Genomic DNA, 17,717 nt, shown 5'->3' with positions numbered 1-17,717 from the left:
AACAGTGATTAATCGTCTGACAGATGCCATAGTTTGAGAACAGACAACACATGAAACGCGAATAATCGTTCTATACATGTCATCATATGCCTAGTTTAGAATTGATAAAGTTACTCAAATTCCATAAAAAAATGTTTTTTACTATATCTTTCATTAGCTTTTAAAATTTTTTGTTTATTTTTCTTTGTATCTTAAGATCGGCATGTTTCCATCAGACATATCAGACGTTATGTTACAGAATCGAGAAAACCTATGAATTTTTAAGATTTATAATTGTCAGGATGGCCGAGTGGTCTAAGGCGCCAGACTCAAGGTGAGAGTCCTTCCTAGTTAATGGGGTGTTCTGGTCTCCGATTGGAGGCGAGGGTGCAAATCCCTCTTCTGACACAACTTTTGCCTTAAAAAGTAGCTCTTTGTCAATACCGAAAAATTCTCCAAATGGTGAAAGGAAAACACATGAACAGTGATTAATCGTTTGATAGATGCCATAGTTTGAGAACAGACAACACATGAAACGCGAATAATCGTTCGATACATGTCATCATATGCCTAGTTTAGAATTCAAAAAGTTACTCAAAATCCATTAAAAAATCTTTTTTACTATATCTTTCATTAGCTTTTAACATTTTTTGTTTATTTTTCTTTGTATCTTAAGATCGGCATGTTTCCATCAGACATATCAGACGTTATGTTACAGAATTGTGAAAACCTATGAATTTTAAAGATTTATAATTGTCAGGATGGCCGAGTGGTCTAAGGCGCCAGACTCAAGGTGAGAGTCCTTCCTAGTTACTGGGGTATTCTGGTCTCCGATTGGAGGCGAGGGTTCAAATCCTTCTTCTGACACAACTTTTTGCCTTAAAAAGTAGCTCTTTGTCAATACCGAAAAATTCTCCAAATGGTGAAAGGAAAACACATGAACAGTGATTAATCGTTTGATAGATGCCATAGTTTGAGAACAGACAACACATGAAACGCGAATAATCGTTCTATACATGTCATCATATGCCTAGTTTAGAATTGATAAAGTTACTCAAATTCCATAAAAAAATGTTTTTTACTATATCTTTCATTAGCTTTTAACATTTTTTGTTTATTTTTCTTTGTATCTTAAGATCGGCATGTTTCCATCAGACATATCAGACGTTATGTTACAGAATTGTGAAAACCTATGAATTTTAAAGATTTATAATTGTCAGGATGGCCGAGTGGTCTAAGGCGCCAGACTCAAGGTGAGAGTCCTTCCTAGTTACTGGGGTATTCTGGTCTCCGATTGGAGGCGAGGGTTCAAATCCTTCTTCTGACAACACTTTTGCCTTAAAAAGTAGCTGTTATGTTACAGAATTGTGAAAACCTATGAATTTTAAAGATTTATAATTGTCAGGATGGCCGAGTGGTCTAAGGCGCCAGACTCAAGGTGAGAGTCCTTCCTAGTTACTGGGGTGTTCTGCTCTCCGATTGGAGGCGAGGGTTCAAATCCCTCTTCTGACACAACTTTTGCCTTAAAAAAAGAGTAGCTCTTTGTCAAAACCGAAAAGTTCTCCAAATGGTGAAAGGAAAACACATGAACAGTGATTAATCGTCTGACAGATGCCATAGTTTGAGAACAGACAACACATGAAACGCGAATAATCGTTCTATACATGTCATCATATGCCTAGTTTAGAATTGATAAAGTTACTCAAATTCCATAAAAAAATGTTTTTTACTATATCTCTCATTAGCTTTTAACATTTTTTCTTTATTTTTCTTTGTATCTTAAGATCGGCATGTTTCCATCAGACATATCAGACGTTATGTTACAGAATTGTGAAAACCTATGAATTTTAAAGATTTATAATTGTCAGGATGGCCGAGTGGTCTAAGGCGCCAGACTCAAGGTGAGAGTCCTTCCTAGTTAATGGGGTGTTCTGGTCTCCGATTGGAGGCGAGGGTTCAAATCCTTCTTCTGACACAACTTTTGCCTTAAAAAGTAGCTCTTTGTCAATACCGAAAAATTCTCCAAATGGTGAAAGGAAAACACATGAACAGTGATTAATCGTTTGATAGATGCCATAGTTTGAGAACAGACAACACATGAAACGCGAATAATCGTTCGATACATGTCATCATATGCCTAGTTTAGAATTCAAAAAGTTACTCAAAATCCATTAAAAAATCTTTTTTACTATATCTTTCATTAGCTTTTAACATTTTTTGTTTATTTTTCTTTGTATCTTAAGATCGGCATGTTTCCATCAGACATATCAGACGTTATGTTACAGAATTGTGAAAACCTATGAATTTTAAAGATTTATAATTGTCAGGATGGCCGAGTGGTCTAAGGCGCCAGACTCAAGGTGAGAGTCCTTCCTAGTTACTGGGGTATTCTGGTCTCCGATTGGAGGCGAGGGTTCAAATCCTTCTTCTGACACAACTTTTTGCCTTAAAAAGTAGCTCTTTGTCAATACCGAAAAATTCTCCAAATGGTGAAAGGAAAACACATGAACAGTGATTAATCGTCTGACAGATGCCATAGTTTGAGAACAGACAACACATGAAACGCGAATAATCGTTCTATACATGTCATCATATGCCTAGTTTAGAATTGATAAAGTTACTCAAATTCCATAAAAAAATGTTTTTTACTATATCTCTCATTAGCTTTTAACATTTTTTCTTTATTTTTCTTTGTATCTTAAGATCGGCATGTTTCCATCAGACATATCAGACGTTATGTTACAGAATTGTGAAAACCTATGAATTTTAAAGATTTATAATTGTCAGGATGGCCGAGTGGTCTAAGGCGCCAGACTCAAGGTGAGAGTCCTTCCTAGTTACTGGGGTGTTCTGGTCTCCGATTGGAGGCGAGGGTTCAAATCCCTCTTCTGACATAACTTTATCCTTAAGAAAGAGTAGCTCTTTGTCAAATCCGAAAAATTCTCCAAATGGTGAAAGGAAAACACATGAACAGTGATTAATCGTTTGATAGATGCCATAGTTTGAGAACAGACAACACATGAAACGCGAATAATCGTTCGATACATGTCATCATATGCCTAGTTTAGAATTCAAAAAGTTACTCAAAATCCATTAAAAAATCTTTTTTACTATATCTTTCATTAGCTTTTAACATTTTTTGTTTATTTTTCTTTGTATCTTAAGATCGGCATGTTTCCGTCAGACATATCAGACGTTATGTTACAGAATTGTGAAAACCTATGAATTTTAAAGATTTATAATTGTCAGGATGGCCGAGTGGTCTAAGGCGCCAGACTCAAGGTGAGAGTCCTTCCTAGTTACTGGGGTATTCTGGTCTCCGATTGGAGGCGAGGGTTCAAATCCTTCTTCTGACACAACTTTTGCCTTAAAAAGTAGCTCTTTGTCAATACCGAAAAATTCTCCAAATGGTGAAAGGAAAACACATGAACAGTGATTAATCGTCTGACAGATGCCATAGTTTGAGAACAGACAACACATGAAACGCGAATAATCGTTCTATACATGTCATCATATGCCTAGTTTAGAATTGATAAAGTTACTCAAATTCCATAAAAAAATGTTTTTTACTATATCTCTCATTAGCTTTTAACATTTTTTCTTTATTTTTCTTTGTATCTTAAGATCGGCATGTTTCCATCAGACATATCAGACGTTATGTTACAGAATTGTGAAAACCTATGAATTTTAAAGATTTATAATTGTCAGGATGGCCGAGTGGTCTAAGGCGCCAGACTCAAGGTGAGAGTCCTTCCTAGTTACTGGGGTGTTCTGGTCTCCGATTGGAGGCGAGGGTTCAAATCCCTCTTCTGACATAACTTTATCCTTAAGAAAGAGTAGCTCTTTGTCAAATCCGAAAAATTCTCCAAATGGTGAAAGGAAAACACATGAACAGTGATTAATCGTTTGATAGATGCCATAGTTTGAGAACAGACAACACATGAAATGCGAATGATCGTTCTATACATGTCATCATATGCCTAGTTTAGAATTGATAAAGTTACTCAAATTCCATAAAAAAATGTTTTTTACTATATCTTTCATTAGCTTTTAACATTTTTTGTTTATTTTTCTTTGTATCTTAAGATCGGCATGTTTCCATCAGACATATCAGACGTTATGTTACAGAATTGTAAAAACCTATGAATTTTAAAGATTTATAATTGTCAGGATGGCCGAGTGGTCTAAGGCGCCAGACTCAAGGTGAGAGTGCTTCCTAGTTACTGGGGTATTCTGGTCTCCGATTGGAGGCGAGGGTTCAAATCCCTCTTCTGACACAACTTTTGCCTTAAAAAGTAGCTCTTTGTCAATACCGAAAAATCTCCAAATGGTGAAAGTTACTCAAAATCCATACAAAAATGTTTTTTATTATATCTTTCATTAGCTTTTAACAATTTTTGTTTATTTTTCTTTGTATCTTAAGATCGGCATGTTTCCATCAGACATATCAGACGTTATGTTACAGAATCGCGAAAACATATGAATTTTAAATATTTATAATTGTCAGGATGGCCGAGTGGTCTAAGGCGCCAGACTCAAGGTGAGAGTCCTTCCTAGTTACTCGGGTGTTCTGGTCTCCGATTGGAGGCGAGGGTTCAAATCCCTCTTCTGACACAACTTTTGCCTTAAAAAGTAGCTCTTTGTCAATACCGAAAAATTCTCCAAATGGTGAAAGGAAAACACATGAACAGTGATTAATCGTTTGATAGATGCCATAGTTTGAGAACAGACAACACATGAAACGCGAATAATCGTTCGATACATGTCATCATATGCCTAGTTTAGAATTCAAAAAGTTACTCAAAATCCATAAAAAAATGTTTTTACTATATCTTTCATTAGCTTTAAAAAAAAAATGTTTATTTTTCTTTGTATCTTAAGATCGGCATGTTTCCATCAGACATATCAGACGTTATGTTACAGAATCGTGAAAGCATATGAATTTAAGGATTTATAATTGTCAGGATGGCCGAGTGGTCTAAGGTGCCGGACTCAAGGTGAGAGTCCTTCCTAGATACTGGGGTGTTCTTGTCTCCGATTGGAGGCGAGAGTTCAAATCCCTCTTCTGACACAACTTTTGCCTTAAAAAAGAGTAGCTCTTTGTCAAATCCGAAAAGTTCTCCAAATGGTGAAAGGAAAACACATGAACAGTGATTAATCGTTTGATAGATGCCATAGTTTGAGAACAGACAACACATGAAACGTGAATAATCGTTCGATACATGTCATCATATGCCTAGTTTAGAATTCAAAAAGTTACTCAAAATCCATTAAAAAATGTTTTTTACTATATCTTTCATTAGCTTTTAACATTTTTTGTTTATTTTTCTTTGTATCTTAAGATCGGCATGTTTCCATCAGACATATCAGACGTTATGTTACAGAATCGTGAAAACATATGAATTTTAAAGACTTTTAATTGTCAGGATGGCCGAGTGGTCTAAGGCGCCAGACTCAAGGTGAGAGTCCTTCCTAGTACTGGGGTGTTCTGGTCTCCGATTGGAGGCGAGGGTTCAAATCCCTCTTCTGACACAACTTTTGCCTTAAAAAGTAGCTCTTTGTCAATACCGAAAAATTCTCCAAATGGTGAAAGTTACTCAAAATCCATAAAAAAATGTTTTTTATTATATCTTTCATTAGCTTTTAACATTTTTTGTTTATTTTTCTTTGTATCTTAAGATCGGCATGTTTCCATCAGATATGTCAGACGTTATGTTACAGAATTGTGAAAACCTATGAATTTTAAAGACTTATAATTGTCAGGATGTCCAAGTGGTCTAAGGCGCCAGACTCAAGGTGAGAGTCCTTCCTAGTTTCTGGTGTGTTCTGGCCTCCGATTGGAGGCGAGGGTTCAAATCCCTCTTCTGACACAACTTTTGCCTTAAAAAGTAGCTCTTTGTCAATACCGAAAAATTCTCCAAATGGTGAAAGGAAAACACATGAACAGTGATTAATCGTTTGATAGATGCCATAGTTTGAGAACAGACAACACATGAAACGCGAATAATCGTTCGATACATGTCATCATATGCCTAGTTTAGAATTCAAAAAGTTACTCAAAATCCATAAAAAAATGTTTTTTACTATATCTTTCATTAGCTTTAAAAAAAAATTGTTTATTTTTCTTTGTATCTTAAGATCGACATGTTTCCATCAGACATATCAGACGTTATGTTACAGAATTGTGAAAACATATGAATTTTAATGTTTTTTAATTGTCAGGATGGCTGAGTGGTCTAAGGCGCCAGACTCAAGTTGAAAGTCATTCCTAGTTACTGGGGTGTTCTGGTCTCCGATTGGAGGCGAGGGTTCAAATCCCTCTTCTGACACAACTTTTGCCTTAAAAAGTAGCTCTTTGTCAATACCGAATAATTCTCCAAATGGTGAAAGTTACTCAAAATCCATAAAAAAATGTTTTTTACTATATCTCTCATTAGCTTTTAACATTTTTTCTTTATTTTTCTTTGTATCTTAAGATCGGCATGTTTCCATCAGACATATCAGACGTTATGTTACAGAATTGTGAAAACCTATGAATTTTAAAGATTTATAATTGTCAGGATGGCCGAGTGGTCTAAGGCGCCAGACTCAAGGTGAGAGTCCTTCCTAGTTACTGGGGTATTCTGGTCTCCGATTGGAGGCGAGGGTTCAAATCCTTCTTCTGACACAACTTTTTGCCTTAAAAAGTAGCTCTTTGTCAATACCGAAAAATTCTCCAAATGGTGAAAGGAAAACACATGAACAGTGATTAATCGTCTGACAGATGCCATAGTTTGAGAACAGACAACACATGAAACGCGAATAATCGTTCTATACATGTCATCATATGCCTAGTTTAGAATTGATAAAGTTACTCAAATTCCATAAAAAAATGTTTTTTACTATATCTCTCATTAGCTTTTAACATTTTTTCTTTATTTTTCTTTGTATCTTAAGATCGGCATGTTTCCATCAGACATATCAGACGTTATGTTACAGAATTGTGAAAACCTATGAATTTTAAAGATTTATAATTGTCAGGATGGCCGAGTGGTCTAAGGCGCCAGACTCAAGGTGAGAGTCCTTCCTAGATACTGGGGTGTTCTTGTCTCCGATTGGAGGCGAGAGTTCAAATCCCTCTTCTGACACAACTTTTGCCTTAAAAAGAGTAGCTCTTTGTCAATACCGAAAAGTTCTCCAAATGGTGAAAGTTACTCAAAATCCATAAAAAAATGTTTTTTATTATATCTTTCATTAGCTTTTAACATTTTTTGTTTATTTTTCTTTGTATCTTAAGATCGGCATGTTTCCATCAGATATGTCAGACGTTATGTTACAGAATTGTGAAAACCTATGAATTTTAAAGACTTATAATTGTCAGGATGTCCAAGTGGTCTAAGGCGCCAGACTCAAGGTGAGAGTCCTTCCTAGTTTCTGGTGTGTTCTGGCCTCCGATTGGAGGCGAGGGTTCAAATCCCTCTTCTGACACAACTTTTGCCTTAAAAAGTAGCTCTTTGTCAATACCGAAAAATTCTCCAAATGGTGAAAGGAAAACACATGAACAGTGATTAATCGTTTGATAGATGCCATAGTTTGAGAACAGACAACACATGAAACGCGAATAATCGTTCGATACATGTCATCATATGCCTAGTTTAGAATTCAAAAAGTTACTCAAAATCCATAAAAAAATGTTTTTTACTATATCTTTCATTAGCTTTAAAAAAAAATTGTTTATTTTTCTTTGTATCTTAAGATCGACATGTTTCCATCAGACATATCAGACGTTATGTTACAGAATCGTGAAAACATATGAATTTTAATGTTTTTTAATTGTCAGGATGGCTGAGTGGTCTAAGGCGCCAGACTCAAGTTGAAAGTCATTCCTAGTTACTGGGGTGTTCTGGTCTCCGATTGGAGGCGAGGGTTCAAATCCCTCTTCTGACACAACTTTTGCCTTAAAAAGTAGCTCTTTGTCAATACCGAATAATTCTCCAAATGGTGAAAGTTACTCAAAATCCATAAAAAAATGTTTTTTACTATATCTCTCATTAGCTTTTAACATTTTTTCTTTATTTTTCTTTGTATCTTAAGATCGGCATGTTTCCATCAGACATATCAGACGTTATGTTACAGAATTGTGAAAACCTATGAATTTTAAAGATTTATAATTGTCAGGATGGCCGAGTGGTCTAAGGCGCCAGACTCAAGGTGAGAGTCCTTCCTAGTTACTGGGGTATTCTGGTCTCCGATTGGAGGCGAGGGTTCAAATCCTTCTTCTGACACAACTTTTTGCCTTAAAAAGTAGCTCTTTGTCAATACCGAAAAATTCTCCAAATGGTGAAAGGAAAACACATGAACAGTGATTAATCGTCTGACAGATGCCATAGTTTGAGAACAGACAACACATGAAACGCGAATAATCGTTCTATACATGTCATCATATGCCTAGTTTAGAATTGATAAAGTTACTCAAATTCCATAAAAAAATGTTTTTTACTATATCTCTCATTAGCTTTTAACATTTTTTCTTTATTTTTCTTTGTATCTTAAGATCGGCATGTTTCCATCAGACATATCAGACGTTATGTTACAGAATTGTGAAAACCTATGAATTTTAAAGATTTATAATTGTCAGGATGGCCGAGTGGTCTAAGGCGCCAGACTCAAGGTGAGAGTCCTTCCTAGATACTGGGGTGTTCTTGTCTCCGATTGGAGGCGAGAGTTCAAATCCCTCTTCTGACACAACTTTTGCCTTAAAAAAGAGTAGCTCTTTGTCAAATCCGAAAAGTTCTCCAAATGGTGAAAGGAAAACACATGAACAGTGATTAATCGTTTGATAGATGCCATAGTTTGAGAACAGACAACACATGAAACGTGAATAATCGTTCGATACATGTCATCATATGCCTAGTTTAGAATTCAAAAAGTTACTCAAAATCCATTAAAAAATGTTTTTTACTATATCTTTCATTAGCTTTTAACATTTTTTGTTTATTTTTCTTTGTATCTTAAGATCGGCATGTTTCCATCAGACATATCAGACGTTATGTTACAGAATCGTGAAAACATATGAATTTTAAAGACTTTTAATTGTCAGGATGGCCGAGTGGTCTAAGGCGCCAGACTCAAGGTGAGAGTCCTTCCTAGTACTGGGGTGTTCTGGTCTCCGATTGGAGGCGAGGGTTCAAATCCCTCTTCTGACACAACTTTTGCCTTAAAAAGTAGCTCTTTGTCAATACCGAAAAATTCTCCAAATGGTGAAAGTTACTCAAAATCCATAAAAAAATGTTTTTTATTATATCTTTCATTAGCTTTTAACATTTTTTGTTTATTTTTCTTTGTATCTTAAGATCGGCATGTTTCCATCAGATATGTCAGACGTTATGTTACAGAATTGTGAAAACCTATGAATTTTAAAGACTTATAATTGTCAGGATGTCCAAGTGGTCTAAGGCGCCAGACTCAAGGTGAGAGTCCTTCCTAGTTTCTGGTGTGTTCTGGCCTCCGATTGGAGGCGAGGGTTCAAATCCCTCTTCTGACACAACTTTTGCCTTAAAAAGTAGCTCTTTGTCAATACCGAAAAATTCTCCAAATGGTGAAAGGAAAACACATGAACAGTGATTAATCGTTTGATAGATGCCATAGTTTGAGAACAGACAACACATGAAACGCGAATAATCGTTCGATACATGTCATCATATGCCTAGTTTAGAATTCAAAAAGTTACTCAAAATCCATAAAAAAATGTTTTTTACTATATCTTTCATTAGCTTTAAAAAAAATTGTTTATTTTTCTTTGTATCTTAAGATCGACATGTTTCCATCAGACATATCAGACGTTATGTTACAGAATCGTGAAAACATATGAATTTTAATGTTTTTTAATTGTCAGGATGGCTGAGTGGTCTAAGGCGCCAGACTCAAGTTGAAAGTCATTCCTAGTTACTGGGGTGTTCTGGTCTCCGATTGGAGGCGAGGGTTCAAATCCCTCTTCTGACACAACTTTTGCCTTAAAAAGTAGCTCTTTGTCAATACCGAATAATTCTCCAAATGGTGAAAGTTACTCAAAATCCATAAAAAAATGTTTTTTACTATATCTCTCATTAGCTTTTAACATTTTTTCTTTATTTTTCTTTGTATCTTAAGATCGGCATGTTTCCATCAGACATATCAGACGTTATGTTACAGAATTGTGAAAACCTATGAATTTTAAAGATTTATAATTGTCAGGATGGCCGAGTGGTCTAAGGCGCCAGACTCAAGGTGAGAGTCCTTCCTAGTTAATGGGGTGTTCTGGTCTCCGATTGGAGGCGAGGGTTCAAATCCTTCTTCTGACACAACTTTTGCCTTAAAAAGTAGCTCTTTGTCAATACCGAAAAATTCTCCAAATGGTGAAAGTTACTCAAAATCCATAAAAAAATGTTTTTTACTATATCTCTCATTAGCTTTTAACATTTTTTCTTTATTTTTCTTTGTATCTTAAGATCGGCATGTTTCCATCAGACATATCAGACGTTATGTTACAGAATTGTGAAAACCTATGAATTTTAAAGATTTATAATTGTCAGGATGGCCGAGTGGTCTAAGGCGCCAGACTCAAGGTGAGAGTCCTTCCTAGTTAATGGGGTGTTCTGGTCTCCGATTGGAGGCGAGGGTTCAAATCCTTCTTCTGACACAACTTTTGCCTTAAAAAGTAGCTCTTTGTCAATACCGAAAAATTCTCCAAATGGTGAAAGGAAAACACATGAACAGTGATTAATCGTTTGATAGATGCCATAGTTTGAGAACAGACAACACATGAAACGCGAATAATCGTTCGATACATGTCATCATATGCCTAGTTTAGAATTCAAAAAGTTACTCAAAATCCATTAAAAAATCTTTTTTACTATATCTTTCATTAGCTTTTAACATTTTTTGTTTATTTTTCTTTGTATCTTAAGATCGGCATGTTTCCATCAGACATATCAGACGTTATGTTACAGAATTGTGAAAACCTATGAATTTTAAAGATTTATAATTGTCAGGATGGCCGAGTGGTCTAAGGCGCCAGACTCAAGGTGAGAGTCCTTCCTAGTTACTGGGGTATTCTGGTCTCCGATTGGAGGCGAGGGTTCAAATCCTTCTTCTGACACAACTTTTTGCCTTAAAAAGTAGCTCTTTGTCAATACCGAAAAATTCTCCAAATGGTGAAAGGAAAACACATGAACAGTGATTAATCGTCTGACAGATGCCATAGTTTGAGAACAGACAACACATGAAACGCGAATAATCGTTCTATACATGTCATCATATGCCTAGTTTAGAATTGATAAAGTTACTCAAATTCCATAAAAAAATGTTTTTTACTATATCTCTCATTAGCTTTTAACATTTTTTCTTTATTTTTCTTTGTATCTTAAGATCGGCATGTTTCCATCAGACATATCAGACGTTATGTTACAGAATTGTGAAAACCTATGAATTTTAAAGATTTATAATTGTCAGGATGGCCGAGTGGTCTAAGGCGCCAGACTCAAGGTGAGAGTCCTTCCTAGTTACTGGGGTGTTCTGGTCTCCGATTGGAGGCGAGGGTTCAAATCCCTATTCTGACATAACTTTATCCTTAAGAAAGAGTAGCTCTTTGTCAAATCCGAAAAATTCTCCAAATGGTGAAAGGAAAACACATGAACAGTGATTAATCGTTTGATAGATGCCATAGTTTGAGAACAGACAACACATGAAACGCGAATAATCGTTCGATACATGTCATCATATGCCTAGTTTAGAATTCAAAAAGTTACTCAAAATCCATTAAAAAATCTTTTTTACTATATCTTTCATTAGCTTTTAACATTTTTTGTTTATTTTTCTTTGTATCTTAAGATCGGCATGTTTCCGTCAGACATATCAGACGTTATGTTACAGAATTGTGAAAACCTATGAATTTTAAAGATTTATAATTGTCAGGATGGCCGAGTGGTCTAAGGCGCCAGACTCAAGGTGAGAGTCCTTCCTAGTTACTGGGGTATTCTGGTCTCCGATTGGAGGCGAGGGTTCAAATCCTTCTTCTGACACAACTTTTGCCTTAAAAAGTAGCTCTTTGTCAATACCGAAAAATTCTCCAAATGGTGAAAGGAAAACACATGAACAGTGATTAATCGTCTGACAGATGCCATAGTTTGAGAACAGACAACACATGAAACGCGAATAATCGTTCTATACATGTCATCATATGCCTAGTTTAGAATTGATAAAGTTACTCAAATTCCATAAAAAAATGTTTTTTACTATATCTCTCATTAGCTTTTAACATTTTTTCTTTATTTTTCTTTGTATCTTAAGATCGGCATGTTTCCATCAGACATATCAGACGTTATGTTACAGAATTGTGAAAACCTATGAATTTTAAAGATTTATAATTGTCAGGATGGCCGAGTGGTCTAAGGCGCCAGACTCAAGGTGAGAGTCCTTCCTAGTTACTGGGGTGTTCTGGTCTCCGATTGGAGGCGAGGGTTCAAATCCCTCTTCTGACATAACTTTATCCTTAAGAAAGAGTAGCTCTTTGTCAAATCCGAAAAATTCTCCAAATGGTGAAAGGAAAACACATGAACAGTGATTAATCGTTTGATAGATGCCATAGTTTGAGAACAGACAACACATGAAATGCGAATGATCGTTCTATACATGTCATCATATGCCTAGTTTAGAATTGATAAAGTTACTCAAATTCCATAAAAAAATGTTTTTTACTATATCTTTCATTAGCTTTTAACATTTTTTGTTTATTTTTCTTTGTATCTTAAGATCGGCATGTTTCCATCAGACATATCAGACGTTATGTTACAGAATTGTAAAAACCTATGAATTTTAAAGATTTATAATTGTCAGGATGGCCGAGTGGTCTAAGGCGCCAGACTCAAGGTGAGAGTGCTTCCTAGTTACTGGGGTATTCTGGTCTCCGATTGGAGGCGAGGGTTCAAATCCCTCTTCTGACACAACTTTTGCCTTAAAAAGTAGCTCTTTGTCAATACCGAAAAATCTCCAAATGGTGAAAGTTACTCAAAATCCATACAAAAATGTTTTTTATTATATCTTTCATTAGCTTTTAACAATTTTTGTTTATTTTTCTTTGTATCTTAAGATCGGCATGTTTCCATCAGACATATCAGACGTTATGTTACAGAATCGCGAAAACATATGAATTTTAAATATTTATAATTGTCAGGATGGCCGAGTGGTCTAAGGCGCCAGACTCAAGGTGAGAGTCCTTCCTAGTTACTCGGGTGTTCTGGTCTCCGATTGGAGGCGAGGGTTCAAATCCCTCTTCTGACACAACTTTTGCCTTAAAAAGTAGCTCTTTGTCAATACCGAAAAATTCTCCAAATGGTGAAAGGAAAACACATGAACAGTGATTAATCGTTTGATAGATGCCATAGTTTGAGAACAGACAACACATGAAACGCGAATAATCGTTCGATACATGTCATCATATGCCTAGTTTAGAATTCAAAAAGTTACTCAAAATCCATAAAAAAATGTTTTTACTATATCTTTCATTAGCTTTAAAAAAAAAATGTTTATTTTTCTTTGTATCTTAAGATCGGCATGTTTCCATCAGACATATCAGACGTTATGTTACAGAATCGTGAAAGCATATGAATTTAAGGATTTATAATTGTCAGGATGGCCGAGTGGTCTAAGGTGCCGGACTCAAGGTGAGAGTCCTTCCTAGATACTGGGGTGTTCTTGTCTCCGATTGGAGGCGAGAGTTCAAATCCCTCTTCTGACACAACTTTTGCCTTAAAAAAGAGTAGCTCTTTGTCAAATCCGAAAAGTTCTCCAAATGGTGAAAGGAAAACACATGAACAGTGATTAATCGTTTGATAGATGCCATAGTTTGAGAACAGACAACACATGAAACGTGAATAATCGTTCGATACATGTCATCATATGCCTAGTTTAGAATTCAAAAAGTTACTCAAAATCCATTAAAAAATGTTTTTTACTATATCTTTCATTAGCTTTTAACATTTTTTGTTTATTTTTCTTTGTATCTTAAGATCGGCATGTTTCCATCAGACATATCAGACGTTATGTTACAGAATCGTGAAAACATATGAATTTTAAAGACTTTTAATTGTCAGGATGGCCGAGTGGTCTAAGGCGCCAGACTCAAGGTGAGAGTCCTTCCTAGTACTGGGGTGTTCTGGTCTCCGATTGGAGGCGAGGGTTCAAATCCCTCTTCTGACACAACTTTTGCCTTAAAAAGTAGCTCTTTGTCAATACCGAAAAATTCTCCAAATGGTGAAAGTTACTCAAAATCCATAAAAAAATGTTTTTTATTATATCTTTCATTAGCTTTTAACATTTTTTGTTTATTTTTCTTTGTATCTTAAGATCGGCATGTTTCCATCAGATATGTCAGACGTTATGTTACAGAATTGTGAAAACCTATGAATTTTAAAGACTTATAATTGTCAGGATGTCCAAGTGGTCTAAGGCGCCAGACTCAAGGTGAGAGTCCTTCCTAGTTTCTGGAGTGTTCTGGCCTCCGATTGGAGGCGAGGGTTCAAATCCCTCTTCTGACACAACTTTTGCCTTAAAAAGTAGCTCTTTGTCAATACCGAAAAATTCTCCAAATGGTGAAAGGAAAACACATGAACAGTGATTAATCGTTTGATAGATGCCATAGTTTGAGAACAGACAACACATGAAACGCGAATAATCGTTCGATACATGTCATCATATGCCTAGTTTAGAATTCAAAAAGTTACTCAAAATCCATAAAAAAATGTTTTTTACTATATCTTTCATTAGCTTTAAAAAAAATTGTTTATTTTTCTTTGTATCTTAAGATCGACATGTTTCCATCAGACATATCAGACGTTATGTTACAGAATCGTGAAAACATATGAATTTTAATGTTTTTTAATTGTCAGGATGGCTGAGTGGTCTAAGGCGCCAGACTCAAGTTGAAAGTCATTCCTAGTTACTGGGGTGTTCTGGTCTCCGATTGGAGGCGAGGGTTCAAATCCCTCTTCTGACACAACTTTTGCCTTAAAAAGTAGCTCTTTGTCAATACCGAATAATTCTCCAAATGGTGAAAGTTACTCAAAATCCATAAAAAAATGTTTTTTATTATATCTTTCATTAGCTTTTAACATTTTTTGTTTATTTTTCTTTGTATCTTAAGATCGGCATGTTTCCATCAGACATATCAGACGTTATGTTACAGAATCGTGAAAACATATGAATTTAAGGATTTATAGTTGTCAGGATGGCCGAGTGGTCTAAGGCGCCAGACTCAAGGTGAGAGTCCTTCCTAGTACTGGGGTGTTCTGGTCTCCGATTGGAGGCGAGGGTTCAAATCCCTCTTCTGACACAAATTTTGCCTTAAAAAGTAGCTCTTTGTCAATACCGAAAAATTCTCCAAATGGTGAAAGGAAAACACATGAACAGTGATTAATCGTTTGATAGATGCCATAGTTTGAGAACAGACAACACATGAAATGCGAATAATCGTTCTATACATGTCATCATATGCCTAGTTTAGAATTGATAAAGTTACTCAAATTCCATAAAAAAATGTTTTTTACTATATCTCTCATTAGCTTTTAATTTTTTTTGTTTATTTTTCTTTGTATCTTAAGATCGGCATGTTTCAATCAGACATATCAGACGTTATGTTACAGAATTGTGAAAACCTATGAATTTTAAAGATTTATAATTGTCAGGATGGCCGAGTGGTCTAAGGCGCCAGACTCAAGGTGAGAGTCCTTCCTAGTTACTGGGGTATTCTGGTCTCCGATTGAAGGCGAGGGTTCAAATCCTTCTTCTGACACAACTTTTGCCTTAAAAAGTAGCTCTTTGTCAATACCGAAAAATTCTCCAAATGGTGAAAGGAAAACACATGAACAGTGATTAATCGTTTGATAGATGCCAAGTTTTAGAACAGACACATGAAACGCGAATAATCGTTCGATACATGTCATCATATGCCTAGTTTAGAATTAAAAAAGTTACTCAAATTCCATAAAGAAATATTTGTTACTATATCTTTCATTAGCTTTTAACAATTTTTGTTTATTTTTCTTTGTATCTTAAGATCGGCATGTTTCCATCAGACATATCAGACGTTATGTTACAGAATCGTGAAAACATATGAATTTTAAGGATTTATAATTGTCTGGATTGCTGAGTGTTCTAAGGCGCCAGACTCAAGGTGAGAGTCCTTCCTAGTTACTGGGGTATTCTGTTCTCTGATTGGAGGCGAGGGTTCAAATCCCTCTTCTGACACAACTTTTGCCTTAAGAAAGAGTAGCTCTTTGTCAAATCCGAAAAGTTCTCCAAGTGGTGAAAGGAAAACACATGAACAGTGATTAATTGTCTGACAGATGCCATAGTTTGAGAACAGACAACACATGAAACGCGAATAATCGTTCGATACATGTCATCATATGCCTAGTTTAGAATTCAAAAAGTTACTCAAAATCCATTAAAAAATGTTTTTTACTATATCTTTCATTAGCTTTTAACATTTTTTGTTTATTTTTCTTTGTATCTTAAGATCGGCATGTTTCCATCAGATATCTCAGACGTTATGTTACAGAATCATGAAAACATATGAATTTTTGCGATTTATAATTGTCAGGATGGCCGAGTGGTCTAAGGCGCCAGACTCAAGGTGAGAGTCCTTCCTAGTTACTGGGTTGTTCTTGTCTCCGATTGGAGGCGAGAGTTCAAATCCCTCTTCTGACACAACTTTTGCCTTAAAAAAGAGTAGCTCTTTGTCAAATCCGAAAAGTTCTCCAAATGGTGAAAGGAAAACACATGAACAGTGATTAATCGTTTGATAGATGCCATAGTTTGAGAACAGACAACACATGAAACGTGAATAATCGTTCGATACATGTCATCATATGCCTAGTTTAGAATTCAAAAAGTTACTCAAAATCCATTAAAAAATGTTTTTTACTATATCTTTCATTAGCTTTTAACATTTTTTGTTTATTTTTCTTTGTATCTTAAGATCGGCATGTTTCCATCAGACATATCAGACGTTATGTTACAGAATCGTGAAAACATATGAATTTTAAAGACTTTTAATTGTCAGGATGGCCGAGTGGTCTAAGGCGCCAGACTCAAGGTGAGAGTCCTTCCTAGTACTGGGGTGTTCTGGTCTCCGATTGGAGGCGAGGGTTCAAATCCCTCTTCTGACACAACTTTTGCCTTAAAAAGTAGCTCTTTGTCAATACCGAAAAATTCTCCAAATGGTGAAAGTTACTCAAAATCCATAAAAAAATGTTTTTTATTATATCTTTCATTAGCTTTTAACATTTTTTGTTTATTTTTCTTTGTATCTTAAGATCGGCATGTTTCCATCAGATATGTCAGACGTTATGTTACAGAATTGTGAAAACCTATGAATTTTAAAGACTTATAATTGTCAGGATGTCCAAGTGGTCTAAGGCGCCAGACTCAAGGTGAGAGTCCTTCCTAGTTTCTGGTGTGTTCTGGCCTCCGATTGGAGGCGAGGGTTCAAATCCCTCTTCTGACACAACTTTTGCCTTAAAAAGTAGCTCTTTGTCAATACCGAAAAATTCTCCAAATGGTGAAAGGAAAACACATGAACAGTGATTAATCGTTTGATAGATGCCATAGTTTGAGAACAGACAACACATGAAACGCGAATAATCGTTCGATACATGTCATCATATGCCTAGTTTAGAATTCAAAAAGTTACTCAAAATCCATAAAAAAATGTTTTTTACTAT

General features: G+C 35.5%; 16 non-coding genes across 16 annotated transcripts; all 16 read left to right on the top strand.

Moving 5' to 3' along the window:
* The first annotated feature begins 2,761 nt into the window (after window positions 1-2,761).
* trnal-caa (transfer RNA leucine (anticodon CAA)) lies at window positions 2,762-2,873 on the top strand. The gene is made up of 2 exons: window positions 2,762-2,799; window positions 2,828-2,873. It is a non-coding gene; the product is annotated as a tRNA-Leu (tRNA).
* An 809-nt stretch (window positions 2,874-3,682) lies between these two features.
* trnal-caa (transfer RNA leucine (anticodon CAA)) lies at window positions 3,683-3,794 on the top strand. The gene is made up of 2 exons: window positions 3,683-3,720; window positions 3,749-3,794. It is a non-coding gene; the product is annotated as a tRNA-Leu (tRNA).
* A 350-nt stretch (window positions 3,795-4,144) lies between these two features.
* Window positions 4,145-4,256, top strand: trnal-caa (transfer RNA leucine (anticodon CAA)). Its single transcript has 2 exons — window positions 4,145-4,182; window positions 4,211-4,256. It is a non-coding gene; the product is annotated as a tRNA-Leu (tRNA).
* Window positions 4,257-4,481: 225 nt separating this feature from the next.
* Window positions 4,482-4,593, top strand: trnal-caa (transfer RNA leucine (anticodon CAA)). Its single transcript has 2 exons — window positions 4,482-4,519; window positions 4,548-4,593. It is a non-coding gene; the product is annotated as a tRNA-Leu (tRNA).
* Window positions 4,594-5,400: 807 nt separating this feature from the next.
* trnal-caa (transfer RNA leucine (anticodon CAA)) lies at window positions 5,401-5,511 on the top strand. The gene is made up of 2 exons: window positions 5,401-5,438; window positions 5,466-5,511. It is a non-coding gene; the product is annotated as a tRNA-Leu (tRNA).
* Window positions 5,512-6,196: 685 nt separating this feature from the next.
* On the top strand, window positions 6,197-6,308 carry trnal-caa (transfer RNA leucine (anticodon CAA)). Its single transcript has 2 exons — window positions 6,197-6,234; window positions 6,263-6,308. It is a non-coding gene; the product is annotated as a tRNA-Leu (tRNA).
* A 1,485-nt stretch (window positions 6,309-7,793) lies between these two features.
* trnal-caa (transfer RNA leucine (anticodon CAA)) lies at window positions 7,794-7,905 on the top strand. The gene is made up of 2 exons: window positions 7,794-7,831; window positions 7,860-7,905. It is a non-coding gene; the product is annotated as a tRNA-Leu (tRNA).
* Window positions 7,906-9,053: 1,148 nt separating this feature from the next.
* trnal-caa (transfer RNA leucine (anticodon CAA)) lies at window positions 9,054-9,164 on the top strand. Its single transcript has 2 exons — window positions 9,054-9,091; window positions 9,119-9,164. It is a non-coding gene; the product is annotated as a tRNA-Leu (tRNA).
* Window positions 9,165-9,848: 684 nt separating this feature from the next.
* On the top strand, window positions 9,849-9,960 carry trnal-caa (transfer RNA leucine (anticodon CAA)). Its single transcript has 2 exons — window positions 9,849-9,886; window positions 9,915-9,960. It is a non-coding gene; the product is annotated as a tRNA-Leu (tRNA).
* A 2,404-nt stretch (window positions 9,961-12,364) lies between these two features.
* trnal-caa (transfer RNA leucine (anticodon CAA)) lies at window positions 12,365-12,476 on the top strand. The gene is made up of 2 exons: window positions 12,365-12,402; window positions 12,431-12,476. It is a non-coding gene; the product is annotated as a tRNA-Leu (tRNA).
* Window positions 12,477-12,826: 350 nt separating this feature from the next.
* trnal-caa (transfer RNA leucine (anticodon CAA)) lies at window positions 12,827-12,938 on the top strand. The gene is made up of 2 exons: window positions 12,827-12,864; window positions 12,893-12,938. It is a non-coding gene; the product is annotated as a tRNA-Leu (tRNA).
* Window positions 12,939-13,163: 225 nt separating this feature from the next.
* trnal-caa (transfer RNA leucine (anticodon CAA)) lies at window positions 13,164-13,275 on the top strand. Its single transcript has 2 exons — window positions 13,164-13,201; window positions 13,230-13,275. It is a non-coding gene; the product is annotated as a tRNA-Leu (tRNA).
* Window positions 13,276-14,082: 807 nt separating this feature from the next.
* On the top strand, window positions 14,083-14,193 carry trnal-caa (transfer RNA leucine (anticodon CAA)). The gene is made up of 2 exons: window positions 14,083-14,120; window positions 14,148-14,193. It is a non-coding gene; the product is annotated as a tRNA-Leu (tRNA).
* A 684-nt stretch (window positions 14,194-14,877) lies between these two features.
* trnal-caa (transfer RNA leucine (anticodon CAA)) lies at window positions 14,878-14,989 on the top strand. The gene is made up of 2 exons: window positions 14,878-14,915; window positions 14,944-14,989. It is a non-coding gene; the product is annotated as a tRNA-Leu (tRNA).
* Window positions 14,990-15,214: 225 nt separating this feature from the next.
* Window positions 15,215-15,325, top strand: trnal-caa (transfer RNA leucine (anticodon CAA)). Its single transcript has 2 exons — window positions 15,215-15,252; window positions 15,280-15,325. It is a non-coding gene; the product is annotated as a tRNA-Leu (tRNA).
* A 1,726-nt stretch (window positions 15,326-17,051) lies between these two features.
* On the top strand, window positions 17,052-17,162 carry trnal-caa (transfer RNA leucine (anticodon CAA)). The gene is made up of 2 exons: window positions 17,052-17,089; window positions 17,117-17,162. It is a non-coding gene; the product is annotated as a tRNA-Leu (tRNA).
* Window positions 17,163-17,717: the final 555 nt, after the last annotated feature.

The sequence above is a fragment of the Oncorhynchus kisutch genome, linkage group LG8, assembly GCF_002021735.2.
Source record: "Oncorhynchus kisutch isolate 150728-3 linkage group LG8, Okis_V2, whole genome shotgun sequence".
Lineage (NCBI taxonomy): Eukaryota > Metazoa > Chordata > Actinopteri > Salmoniformes > Salmonidae > Oncorhynchus > Oncorhynchus kisutch.
This window is presented reverse-complemented; position numbering and strand designations above follow the sequence as displayed.